The sequence below is a fragment of the Callospermophilus lateralis genome, chromosome 4 (genome assembly GCF_048772815.1).
Source record: "Callospermophilus lateralis isolate mCalLat2 chromosome 4, mCalLat2.hap1, whole genome shotgun sequence".
In the NCBI taxonomy this organism is placed as follows: domain Eukaryota; kingdom Metazoa; phylum Chordata; class Mammalia; order Rodentia; family Sciuridae; genus Callospermophilus; species Callospermophilus lateralis.
In genome coordinates, this window is record NC_135308.1 from 13,099,462 (window position 1) to 13,113,898 (window position 14,437).

The following is a 14,437-nucleotide window of genomic DNA, read 5'->3' on the forward strand; positions in this document are numbered from 1 at the left end:
TCACCGCCGCCCCCAGCGTGAAATAAGTCCTGAGGAGACTCACGGCGCAGGCGTCGCGCAGTCCTCCCTTGGCCAGGAGGCGGGATGATGACGTTATCTTCGGAGAGACGCAAAGCGCTTGCGCCGATTCCTCCTTCCACGGTCTTTGTGCGGAAAGAAGGGCCTTGCGCAAGCGTAGTAACCATAGCGGCAGGCAAAGCGAAAGTCGGCCCTACTGAAGGCAGGTTGCGGGTTTCAGGCACCTGGACTCCTGCCCGCGCCGGAGCCGCCAGGATCGGCTGTGGATCTCCAGCTGCGGATCTCGGGGTACCGCTCCCCGCCGGCGGTTCTTGCTTAGACCTTTCAGGATATTAGCGGATAAACAGAACTGTGTGTCACTTGAGCTCTGTGACAGAACGCACGCTCATTTCTAGAGATGTTTGAAGTTCTGCCGCTCTTGCTCCGGACCTGCTCCGGAGTGTGTCTGCATCCTGCGGACCCTTTAGGGTCCGGCCCGATTCTAACTCTTCCCCGACACCTCCCTCTGTTAAGCTCTCCGGTTCCCCGCCTCGTTCCCCCAGCACAGAACAGAACAGGGCAGGACTCAGAGCTCGCTCACCCGGGCACTGAAGAAAGTACTCCAGAAACTGCAAGGTGCATAACTTAAATCTTGCCCTTCAAATGCTTTCTAATCTTGCTAGAATGAGGACTCATATGTAGGATAAGATTCTCATAAAGAATCTGCTCATTGTTGAATAAAGTGGTTTTTTTTTAAATTGTAGTCAACTATTTATTATTTAAAGTTGTATCAACTGTAATGTACTTTAACAGAAAATCCCTGGAGGTTTATTAGACTATTTATTAGACTATTTCTGAAGGAGAAAACAAAAACAAACAAAAAAAAGCAACAACAGCAAAAACCCCCAAGACATCTCAGATACAGCAGCAACAACTAACATTTGTGTAGCACTTTACAATTCACAAAGTGCTTTCCACATATATTATCTCATTAAATCTTCACAACAACCCTGTGAGGTTAAAGTGTGGTTTTTGGTTTTGATTTTGTTGGGGATGGGAACCCAGGGCCTCCCACATGCTAAGCCAGTGCTCTACCCCTGAGCTATAAAATTGTTTCTCCTTTTAAAAAACCATTTAAAAGGTGAAGGGAAGCTGGGCATATGCTGCAGCACACCTGTAATCCCAGCGGCTCAGGAGGCTGAGGCAGGAGGATGGCTAATTCAAAGCCAGCCTCAGCGATTTAGTGAGGCCCTTGGCGACTCAGCGAGAGCCTGTCTCAAATGGATGTAGCTCAGTGGTTAAGCACCCCTGGGATCAATCATGGTTCTAAATAAAGTGATGCGAATTTTCTGTTACTTCCTGTTGAGGAACCTCCACTATAATGGAAGGAAATTATCTCTGCAGGATATAAATATCTCACCTTAACTTTCCGAGTCAGCTTCCTTTTACATAAGATAATATTTTCTCTAAGGTCATGTGAAGAAAATGTTATGATGTACTGTGTAGCATGTAGATATTAATCATGACTGAATTTCAGACTTTGTAGTACTTGGAACTCAGTATGCGGATGAATTTGAATAGACATTTTGAGGGAGAAGGAATAATTGGGTTATTAAACAAACATTGTGTGTCAACTGATTTCTATGTATTGTTATATTTCTCTAAGCACTTTCACATCTGAATTTAATTTGATACTAAATTAAATTCATTTAATACTACCTAACAAGTTCTTTCTCAGCTCAAGGTTTCTACCCACTATACTTTCCCTCTACTCTGTCTGACTGCCTTTTTTCATACTTTAGGTTACAGTTAAAAGTCACCTTTTCAGGCCAGTTGTTATCCCAATGGCTCTGGAGGCTGAGGCAGTAGGATCACAAGTTCCAGGCCAGCATTATTCCCTGTCGTGGAATAAAAAATAAAATTAATTAAAAAAAAAAAAGTCCAGGCCCAGCAGCTTGGGAGGCTGAGGCAGGAGGATTGCAAGTTCAAACCCAGCCTCAGCAAAAAGCCAGGCGCAAAGCAACTCAGCAAGACCCTGACCCTGTCTCTAAGTCAAAAATAAAAAATAGGGTTAGGGATGTGGTTCAGTGGTCAGAGGCCCTGGATTTAATCCCTAATACCCCACCACCACTAAAACAAAAAACAGACTAGGCATGTAGCTCTGTGGTTAAGCACCCTGGGTTCAATAAAAACAAAAATAAATCACTCCCTCAGAAAGACCTTATCTGAACCCTCTATCTAAAATAGCACCCTTGGAATTTTATAATGGATGGATTGGTTTGGTAACACCTGCTGATTAATTGTAACATTCCCCAAAGAATGACAATCAGATATCATGTGCCTCCTGGAGTACAGTAGAAAGCAGGCAGAACATCTAGAGTGTTTTTGTCAAAGTGAAACTGAACCTGATTAAGCCACAAAATATTCATAAGTACTGCCATCCCCAGCATGCATGTTAATCCAGAAACTGGCAAGGGGAAGTGGGGAGTCAATAAAAACAAACAGAAAGTTGGGGCAGGGTGGGACATCCCACGCTGATAGAGATATAATGACTCAGAGCCAGCTCAGCACATTTATTATACAGGTTTTATCATCAAAAGGGTTTTCTGTCAGAAAGTTTCTTCAAAGCAAGCAAACTGAAGGATGAACTCTAGCGGTCAATTATAATCACCAACTTTCGCTCATAACTCTCTACCCCTGGCAGCTGGCATCTGAACTCAGGGTCAAGACTGATAATCCTGTGCCTAAGCACAGAATCTCCTTTACGCAGGGGGTCACCATAGCAGCTGGGCAGTCTTGAGCTGCATCTTTGCACAGGAAGTTCCCAATACAGGCGAAGCTCTTGCTGTAGAACAATCAGAGACTATGATTCAAATCTCTGCTCTGGACAAAATACTAGTTTATAGAAGTTAAAAAGAAATCAAATGATAGGGGAACATGTTAAATTAAAACTGAGGTCATTATCAGCAACCTCCAGACTGGGAAAAACTACTTGATATTGACCTTGTTTCCACAAAAGATCATATCAACAAATAGGCTTTGGATGTTCAATGAGTAACATCCTGTTTACACAGAGAATAATAATTCATCTGTAGACAAATATTAACTATATCATTGATTATATCAGTGAATTGTTTTGAAAGCAATGGTTACATCTTATTGAAAGTCTTTTTTTGGCCAGAAGCAGTGGCACACACCTGTAATTCACATGATATAGGAGACTGAGGCGGAGGATCACAAGTCGGAGGCCAGCCTACAGAACTTAGCAAGGCTCTGTCTTAAAATACAATACAAAGGACTAGGGAAGTAGCTCAGTGTGTGAGGCTCTGGGTTCAATCCCCAGTACCACACACACATGTTCATGAAGTCTGAAGTCTTTATAGTTTGAAGACATACCTGAAGTATTTGTGGGTAAAATTCTATATTTGTGGGAAGGGGATGGGTGAGCTAAGAGTAGAGAAATATCAATGATTGTACATTTCATACTTATTCCCCCTTTTATAGTAGTGGGGATTGAACTCAGGGCATTCTACCACTGAGCTACATCCCCAACTCTTTTGATTTTTAATTTTGAAACTGGATCTCACTAGGTTGCCCAGACAGGCCTTGAATTTGTGGTCTCCTGTCTCAGCCTCTTGAGTCACTAGGATCATAGGCAAGTGTCACCATACCTAGTTTCTCTTGCTTCCAAGTCATAGGAAGCTGTTGCTATCAACATGCTTCTAGGTCATGATCTAGAATGCCATCTATAAAGTGGCATTCTATAAAGTGACCATCACTTTAAAGTGATGGTCACTATAAAGTGACCATCTATAAAGTTGACTGACCTGTTTCATGGACAATTGAAGGAATTTACCCTTTTTGAATTTCACCATCTTCTTCCCACTCTTTCAAATCGCACTCTATTTCCAGTACAGCACAACATGATAGAAACTTGGAAGTCATCTCTTCATTCCAACAACAAGTAAAAAACTGGAAAAAACTAAAATTAAGCAACTTTTCTTAGATTCATCAAGGAACCAAAGTAAAGGAGGCAGACTACTGTCCCCCAGTCTGGAGGACTAAACTCAGGAGCATGCTACCACTGAGCTACACCTCAACTCTTTTGATTTTTAATTTTGAGGTAGAGTCTCACTGAATTGCTCACACTGGCCTCAAACTTGTGATCCTCCTGCCTCAGCCTCCCGAATCACATGGACTACAGGTGTGCATAACGGCAACCGGTTCCCTTGCTTCTTTTTCCATTGCATCACCACACCTTATTCCTTTGGCTTCATTTTTTAAAGAAGTAAAAGTACCCCCAGGAAGCTGTGGCTGTCAACATGTACAGAGAATCACAACAGAGCAAAGACCCACCAGCAAAATCTTTGGTGTGAACCAGGAGTAGGGTACGAAAACCATAGTTGTGAATTGTCAGAGGCTGACAAATATGAGCTTAAAAATACTGGGTAGGGCAGCCTTGGAGTGACCTCAAATGAAGCCCTGTAAGATGCTCACAGTGAAGAGCAAATATTTTCCTTACTCCAACAGAAAGAAGAGAAAAACACTCCCCCACAACAGTATTCCCCTTCAAACCTAGTGTCTCCCAAATGGAAAGGCAATGTTCTGAAATATGCCAGAGCTCTGTTCTTTTTTGTTATTTATTTGTTTGTTTGGTTTATTTTTTATTTGTTCTTTTTAGATATACATGACAGTATGGTGGATTTTGACATATTATACATACATAGACTATGTATAAGTACAACTTATTCTAATTAGGACCCCATTCTGGTGTTTGTACGTGATGTGGAGTTACGCTGGTCGTGTGTCCATAAGTGAACATGGAAAAATTATGTCTGATTCATTCTACTGTATTTCCTACTCTTATCCCCCCTCCCATCCCTTTATTCCTCTTTGTCTAATCCAATGAACTTATATTCTTCCCTTACCCCACCTTATTGTGTGTTAGCATCCACATAACAGAGAAAACATTCAGTCTTTGGTTTTTTAGGATTGGTTTATTTCATTTAGCATGATAATCTCCAGTTCCATCCATTTACTGGCAAATGCCATAATTTCATTCTTCTTTTTGACTGAGTAATACTCCATTATATTTGGGATTGGTTTATTTCATTTAGCATGATAATCTCCAGTTCCATCCATTTACTGGCAAATGCCATAATTTCATTCTTCTTTTTGACTGAGTAATACTCCATTATATATATGTACTACATTTTCTTTATCCTTTCATTTGTTGAAGGGCATCTAGGTTGGTCCCACAGTTTAGCTATTGTGAATTGAGCTGCTGTAAACATTGATGTGACTGTTGTCCTGTAGTATGCTGTTTTTAAGTCCTTTGGGTATATGCTGAGGAGTGGGATAACTGAATCAAATGGTGGTTCCATTCCAAGTTTTCTGAGGAATCTCCATCCTGCATTCCAGAGTGGTTATACCCATTTGCAGCTCCACCAGCGATGTATGAGTGTCCTCTTTCCCCCGTATCTCGCCAACATTTTTTGTGTTCTTGATAATTACTGGAGTGAGATGGAATCTCAGTGTAGTTTTAATTTGCATTTCTGTAACTATAGAGATGTTGAACATTTTTTCATATATTTGTTGATGATTGTATTTCTTCTTCCGTGAAGCGCCTGTTCCATTCTTTTGCCCTTTTATTGAGTGCGTTATCAGAGCTCTGTTCTTAACAAGGCCTTATCCCAAGAGTAACTTCTATAGACCTTACCTGCTAGGGTCTTATCAAAGGTTGATTGACCTGAGGGAAGAGGGACTACCCAACTGCATCTCCTGTAGCCATATTGTCCCCTCTAAGGTGAGGTAAGAGAGGCAAAGAAGCACTTGTGAAGTTAAGAGCCTAATAATGGGAGTACAGAATGCTTCCCCTTTTCCTGATACCTTACCACCGCCATGTTACTAAGGCATAGGTATAGTGGTTCCTTTTACCCAACACATCATGTCCAGATCTTTAAAAAGTTAAATAGCATTATAAGGCATGCTAAAAGGTAAAAGAACAACAACATTACTATCACGGTTTGAAGAGAAAAAGGAAGCATCAGAACCAAAGTTCTGTGCTAGGAATGTTAGAATTATCAAATCAGCAATGTAAAATAGCTACGATTGCCATGCAAAGGGTTCTAATGGAAAAAGTAGACAATACACAAGGAAAGAGACGGGAATTCTAAAGAAAGAATAAAAAGAAATGTTAGAGATCAAAAACACTGTAAAAAAATTTAAAAAGTCTTTGATGAGCTTGTTAATGCACTAGATATGGAGAGGAAAGAATCAATAAGTTATGAAAGTTATGTAAATAGAAACTTCCAAAAATAGATGGAAAAAAAGTGGGTCAAAACTTTCAAGAATAGTGAGGGAAAGTGTAAAAATTATAAAAACACAAAAAGGAAATATCAGAAAGAGAAGAGAGAAAGGAAAAGAAATATTTGAAATAATAATAATTAAGAATTTCCTCTTAGTTAAGAACAGACACCAAGCCACAGATCCAGGAAGCTCAGAGAACATTAAGCAGGGTAAATGCCAAAATAAAACAACACCTGGGCATTACCATGTTCAAACTTCAGAAAATTAAAAGTGAAGAAAAATCTTGAAAGGTGCAAAGATAAGAATTACATCTGACTTTCCCCCAGGACTCACGCAAACAAGAAGAGAATGGAGTAAAATATATTTTCTTTTTCCACATTTTTGTTGGTGCATTATAATGGTGAATTTTGTCATTACATATTCATAGATGCCCATGATATACTTTGGCCAATGTCATTCCCTAGTATTGCCCGTTCCTTCCCTTCCTCCATCCTCCTAGTTCCTTTTCTCTACTAGTCTTCCTTTGATATTCATGAGATTCCCCATGCTTTTCTTCTCTCCTCTCTAGCTCCCATATCTTAGAGAAAACATACAATTAAAATATTTAAACAATTAAGATAAAAAACTAACACCTTAGACTCCAATGAAATCATCCTTCAAAAGTGTAAAACAAAAATAAGAACAAGTAGAATAAATATTAATTCTACTATATCTAGCATCACTTTAAATTTCAATGTTCTAAATAAACCTTTTACAAACAGACTTGTCTAGTGGGGAGGAAAAACAGACCCAACCTTATTTGTCTACAAGAAACAAACATTTTTGTGTGTGTGTGGCACTAACGACCTCGCAAATGCTAGGCATGCGCTGTACCACTTCAACCCCAAGAAACCAACTTTTAATACAACACATTTACATTAAAAATAAATGGAAATTTTAAAAATAAATGGATAGAGAAAGATACACCATGCTAACAAGAATAAAAAGAAAATGACAGCAGCTATCTTAATTTCTGACACAGCAAACTTCAAGCAAGGAAAATTATCTGGGATAAGGAGAGGTACTACTTAATGACAAAGGATCAATTTTTTGAGAAGATATAACAACCTCAATGTGTATGCATCTGAAAAAAGAACATCAAAATACTTGAGAACTTCAATGAAAAAAAAATGAGTCCACTGTTATAGCTGGAAATTTCAACAGGCACAAACAGGCAGAAAATCAGAACACAGATAAGCTGAACAACATCATCAATCAACTGACTGAAATTGACATCGATAGAATACTTCCTTCAACAACAAAATACACATTTTGTCAAGCTCACATGGAATTTTCATGAAGCTAGCTCACATTCTGGGCCATAAAACAAATTAACAAATTCGTGAATTTAAATCATATACTACCTGTTCTCAGACCACAAAGAGATTTTTAAACAAGCAGCCAATTACAGAAAGGTAGCTGTAAAAATCCCACTTGGATACTAATAACACATTTCTAAATAGTATAGGGCAAAGAAGAAATATCAAGATAAAATTAAAAATATTTTTAACTAAATGAAAAATTTTAGGACTAGGGATATAGCTAGTGGAAGAGCTCTTTGCCTAGCATGTGCAAATTCTGGGTTTGATCCTCAGCAACACACATACAAAAAAAAATTCAAATTTTACAAACTTACAACTAAATAAAAAAAAACATAAATATGCAAAGCAAAAGCAATGCATGAAGGGACTTTGCTATTAATAAATAAGTGAACTAGAAAAACAGAAACCCAAAATCAATTATGTAAGATTCAACCTAAGAATTAGAAAAATAAGAGCAAGTTAAATCCAAAGTAAACTGAAGAAAAGAAATAATAAAAAAGCAGAAGTGAATGAAATTGAAAGGAAAGACCAATAAATATCAACAAAACCTTAAGCTGTTTTTTTAAAAGATCAATAAACCTCTATCCAGGCTCACTAAGGGAAAAAAAAAAACAGGGAAGTTACTATCAGAAATGAAGGAAGAGACATTACTATAGTCCCATGGACATTACAAGGTTAATAAAGGACTACTGTTATGGATATGAAGTGTCCCCCAAAGGCTCCAGTGTTGAAGGCTGGATCCAGATGCAGCAATGTTCAGAGTAGGGCTGTTGGGAAGTGAGTGAATCCACTGATGGCGGAAATTCCATGGCATTATGGGAAGCTGGTGGAAATTTTAGGAGATAGAGTCTAGTTGGAGGAAGTAGGTCACTGGGAGTGTACCCTGGAAGGTTATTTCTTGTCCCCAGCTCCTTCCCTTCACTTTCTCTGCTTCCTGGCCACCATGAAGTGAACAACTTTCCTCTACCATGATGCTCTACCTCTGCTCAGGTCCCCAGCATTGGAGCTGACTGACCATGGATTGAAAACTCTGAAACCAGGAGCCAAAAGAAATCTTTCCTCCTCTAAGTTGTTCACATCTGGTATCGAGGTCACGGTGATGAAAAGTTGACTAACACGACTATGAATAACTGTGTGTCCTCAAATTTGATAACCTAGATAAAAAGAACCAGTTCCTTCAAAGCACACTGCCAAAACTCACACAGAGGAAATAGACAATCCAAATATGCCTATGTCTATTAAAGAAATTGTATCAATAATTAATAACATTTGAAATAGAAAGCTCCAGGCCCACGTGGTTTCAGCAGTAAATTCTACCAGAAATCAAAGAAAGAAATTGCACCAATACTGTATAATCTGTTTTGGAAGACTGAAGCAAAGCAAACACTTCCTAACTCATCCTGAAAGGCTAACCTTACCCTAAAACCAAACAAAACCCAGGAAGACATCATAAGAAAGGACCATTACAAAACTATGTATCTTGTAAAAATAGATGTAAAAAATCCTTAATAAAATCAAATCCAACAATGTATAAAAATAATTACACATCATGACCATTTAGGATTTATTATAGGAATGCAAAGCTAGTTCAACATTTGAGAGGTTGGGGATGTAGTTCAGTGGTAGAGTGCTTGCCTAGCATGCACAAGTCCCTGGGTTCAATTCCCCAACTTTATAAAAAAAAATTAAAAATTAAAAATCAATCAATGTAACCCATCTTATCAACAGGCTAAGAAAGAAAAATGCATGATCATATGCATATATGCAATAAAACATCTTATGAGATCCAATAACCATTCATAGAAAAAACTCTGAGCATGCTTAAGAGGGGAATGTGTACAACATGACAAAAACATCAATAAAAACCCTACAACTAACATAAGAATATATGGTAAGAAACTAGATGCTTTCTCACTGAAATCAAGAACAATGCAAGAACAGCCCCATTCACACCATTCCTAGTCAACCTGGCACTGAAAGTCCTAGTAAATGCAATAAGACAAGAAAAGGAAATTAAAAAGTACACAGATTATGAAGGAAAAAATGAAATTGTGCTGACAGATGATAGAATTGTCTGTAGAAGTAATAACAATTATAGTAAGGTTGCAGGATATAAAGTTACAGTCATGTATCACTTAACCGTGGGGATGCATTATGATAAATGCAGTGCTAGGTAATTTTTGTTATTGAGTGACTTTCACAAAGTGTACTTAAACTAAGATAGCTGTGATGTCACTAGGTGATATGATTTTATGGGACTTATCTTCATATATGCAGTTTATATATCACTGACTGAAACATTGTTATGCAAAATTATGACTGCATACAAAGGTCAACCCCATTCTATATAACAGTAATTAACAAGTGAGATATTAAATTAAAAACACAATATCATTTACAATAGCACCTCTCAAAATTAAATACTTAAGTATAATCTAACAAGATACTTATAATATCTACATGAGGAAAACTGCAAAAACTCTGATTAAAAATACCTCAAAGAACTAAATATATGCACAGTAGTCCATGTTCATGTGTAAGAAGACTCAATATTATGAAGATGTCAGCTGTTCACAAATTGATCTATAGATTAATGTAATTCTAGGCAAAATCCAAACTAGTTATTTTGTGAATATCAACAAGTTGATTTTGAAGTTTATATGGAGTAGCAAAAGACCAAGAACCGCCAGAACAGGGCTGGGGATGTGTCTCAAGCGGTAGCGCGCTTGCCTGGCATGTGTGCGGCCCGGGTTCGATCCTCAGCACCACATACAAACAAAGATGTTGTGTCCGCCGAAAACTAAGAAATAAATATTTAAAAATTCTCTCTCTCTCTCTCTCTCTGGAAAAAAAAAAAAAAGAACCGCCAAAACGATACTAAAAAAAGAATTAAGTCAGAGGATTGTTATGATCCAATTTCAAGACTTATTGCAAATCTGTAGTAATCAAGACAGGGTAATATTGATGAAAAAAGAGGCAAAATGAACCAATGGAATAGAATAGAGATTCTGGAAATAGGCCCACGTGAATATAGTTAACTGACCTTTGACCAAGGAAGAAAGGCAATTCAATCTGCAAACCAAGCCTTATCAACAATCAATGCCAGAAGAAACTATACCATCACATACAAAAACCACCCAAAAGAACAAACAAAAACTCAAAATCTAGGCACAGATCTTATGCTCTTTACACTCACACACACCACTTAAAATGGATCCTGAGCCTAAATATGAAATACTAACTACACAACTCCTAGAAAACAACATAGGGGAAAATATAAATAATATAAATATAAATAATAATATTTATAATAAAATATAAATATAAATAACTAGGCAGGGTGATAACTTTTAGATACATCACAAAAAGCACAACTTATGACAGAAATAATTGATAAGCTGAAATTATCAAAATAAAATTTTTTTTTCTGTGAAATACATGATCAAGAGAATGTGAAGAAGGCATAGACTGGTAAAAACTATTTTCAAATGACACGATTAATACAAGACTAGTATCCAAAATATACAGAGAACTCTTAAAATTTAACAAAAAGAAAATGAATATCCATTTAAAACATGAAGAAAAGAGCTGAACAGACATCTCACCAAGGAAGAAAGTATATAAAAAGATGCCCAACATCATGTTATTAAACTACTTTACACCTAAAACCAACTAACATATACATTCCAAAATATTGACCACCCCAAATTCTGGCAAGAATGTAAAGCCAGTAGAACTTTCCCTCATTGTTGATGGGAACATGTGTTAGTCACCTTTCCATTACTGTAACAGATACCTGAGATAATGTATAAAGAGGGAAAGTTTATTTTATTTCACAATTTGGGAGATTCCAGCACATAGTTGGTTGGCCTGTTACTCTGCCCATATGCTCCCAACATGATACCCCATGTTGGCAGCATATGGCAGAGCAAACCATTCACCTCATGATCAAGAAGCAAAGAAAGTGAGGAAGTCCCACAATGCCCTTCAAGGACATGTGCATGAAGTCATAAAGACCTATCTCCAGATCCCTACCTCTTAAAAGTTCCACCACCTCCCAATAACACCACCCTGAGTGTTGTAGGGACAAACGAGGCAAGGCACCGAAGATAGCAGGAAACAGTTTTATTTGGCTGCAGCCAGGTTCAGAGGGCACAGCTTTTGCTGTCATCAATCAATCCCCTGAACCCCGAGTTCAGGAAGTTTCAGAGTTTTATACCCAGCATGTAAGGGGAGGGGCTCAGAAGTTCACAGTCTGCAGAAGAAGTTCACATAAAAGCAGCTTTTTCTTTCACTGTTCTGGGCAAGTTAACTCTTCAAGGACAGCACCTGAGAAAGGGAGAGCTTCTTTTCTTCTTTCTATCCTCCCCCTGCCAGCTGTTACCCTGGAGCCCAATTGTAACTTATCTTAAAAATGTAGATATCTTTGTGAAGCCCAGCTCAAGGCCAGAGGCCTTGTTTGCCTATTTTATCAAAGTACTATACTGGATACGTTTGTGAAAACTAGTAAGGTAGTGTCCAGCACCTGGAGTGCTGGTATCTTCTCGGCCAGTGGCCAAGTAAACAGGGTGACATGAACATAGGAAGTTTATCTACATTGGACTCTTTTGCTGACAGTCCTAAAATCAGCCATGGTGAAGAGGGCTTTTCTGTGGAGAAAGGGGGTGCCACTTCAATTCCCCCCTTTAATGATGCTCCCCATAATTTAATCCTTTAAATTTAAGAGCATCATTACCATTATCTTGGCTTAAAGCCTTATAGAATGTCAAAACCTTAGTTGTTGTCATCCTTTCAACAGCAGCTTCTTCAGTGGACACAATAGTTTTAATGCACAGTGGAGCCAAACATGGGGGCAATGAACAGGTTAACAGCAGAATACCCATTACACCAGTTAAGCTTTTAAATCTACCAAGAGTTGAAAACCATCTCCCAAAAGCATGATTGGGACCCACACTTTAATGCCCTTATAGGTATGAACTAACACATGCTAGTTTTCTTGTGTTGATGGCTACATTCTTAACTATTTGTCTATTGTCATCCATTTGGATGCAACAATCTGAGCTGTTGAACTCTCCACATATATTCTTTCCTCAGCCAGTAAGTAATTCTAATGCCAAGTGGTTTTGATAGTTAGCCACTCGCATCTGGTCTGTTGTGTGGCTGGGAGGTCAAAGGCTGTGGCAGTCTGATTAATAATAATTTCTAGTACGGCTTGTAAGTGAATAATTCTGTTTAACAAGTAAATAGGAGTCCTTTAACTCCAACTGCCATTTTGTGCCCAGGTATCTGGAGCATAAGTGGCAATAATCCTCTGGGGTGGCCAGTTACCTTCACCCCAAGATTGGTGACCTCCTAAACCAAGTTTCTTTCCAATGGGCCTCTTTTCCCTTTCCAAACAGTCATCCATCTATAACATTTCTCTGGTGGGATAGGTCCTATGTTTTACCACCTCTTGGTTATAGTGGATTGTCTTGACACATGGGTCACATGATCTCCATGGTTGGAATAGGAGTAGGGCAGAATCCCTTATGGTTATCAAAGGAAACCAAACTAGAAAATAGACTAACATTTTGGTTAGCATAGGTTAAACAACATAAGTTAACAAAGCCAAACCAATAACACCAAACAAATCCTAGAAAACTTATATAAGCAAGATAAAAAAATATAAGTGAAATTTTCTTATCCAGAGTGCAGTCAGTAGGAGTTATTGTTATCAAACCAGTAGCAAAAACCAAACAGAGAATTACATATATATCTAGAAGCAAGGGGTGGAAATGCATTACAGTATAAGAACTATCTTAGAGGTTGAAGGAGTTCCCTAGTCCTGGTGGGAGGTTTATCCTTCACTGTGTATTGATCAGCCAGTCCCTCCTGTGTGGCTGAAACAGGGCCATAGTCTCCTCAAGCTTCGGCTGTGTGTAGACCAGTCAGCTTCCGGAGTGACTGGAGCAGGCAGGGCTGTTGTCCTGCTGATCCTCAAGCTTCTCCGGTGCTCCTTTTTCTTCGGGATGGTCAGCTTCAAGGGCATAGCAGCATCTGGAGAGCACTCCCAGTCGGCAGCTGCAGGCATGAGTCTGGTGTAGTGAATCCAGGGACCTATCTCTGCAAACTTTACTGCAGTTGAGGTGGATAAAATAACAGTGAAAGGGCCCTTCCAAACAAGTTCAGGGGTTGAATATTTCATTCTTTGACTCAGACTCAATTTCCAGGCTTGAAGGAGTGTGCACCTGGGTCAAACTTACTGACAATCTTTCTCTAACCCATTGGTTGAGAACCTGTAAAATTTTCCCAAAGACCTGAAGCTGTCGACTCAGGGTTAATTTTCCTATTTCTCTTAAGTCTCCCTGTAGTTCCCTAATAAGATGAGGGGGGGCCTCCCATATATTATCTCAAAAGAAAAGAATCCAGTCCTCCTAGTGGGAGTGGATCTAAGCCTCAGCAGTGTAATAGGGAGAAGTTCATCACAATGTAAGTGAGTCTCCTGACACAGCTTTCCCAATTGAGCCTTAAAGTCCTGCTTATCCTTTGAACTTTACTAGAACTCTGCAGCCTATAGGCAGTACGTGACTTTCATCTGATATTTAAACTCTTGGTCAGTAATCGTATCACTTCTGCCCCAAAGCTGGCCCATTGTCTGAGCCAATAATTATTGGGACACCAAATCTGGGAATAATTTCACAGAGAAGCATCCTAGTATTTCCCTAGCCTTTTCAGTGCGGTGGGAAAGGCTTTCACCTAGTCAGAGTATGAACACACAAAAACCAAAAGTT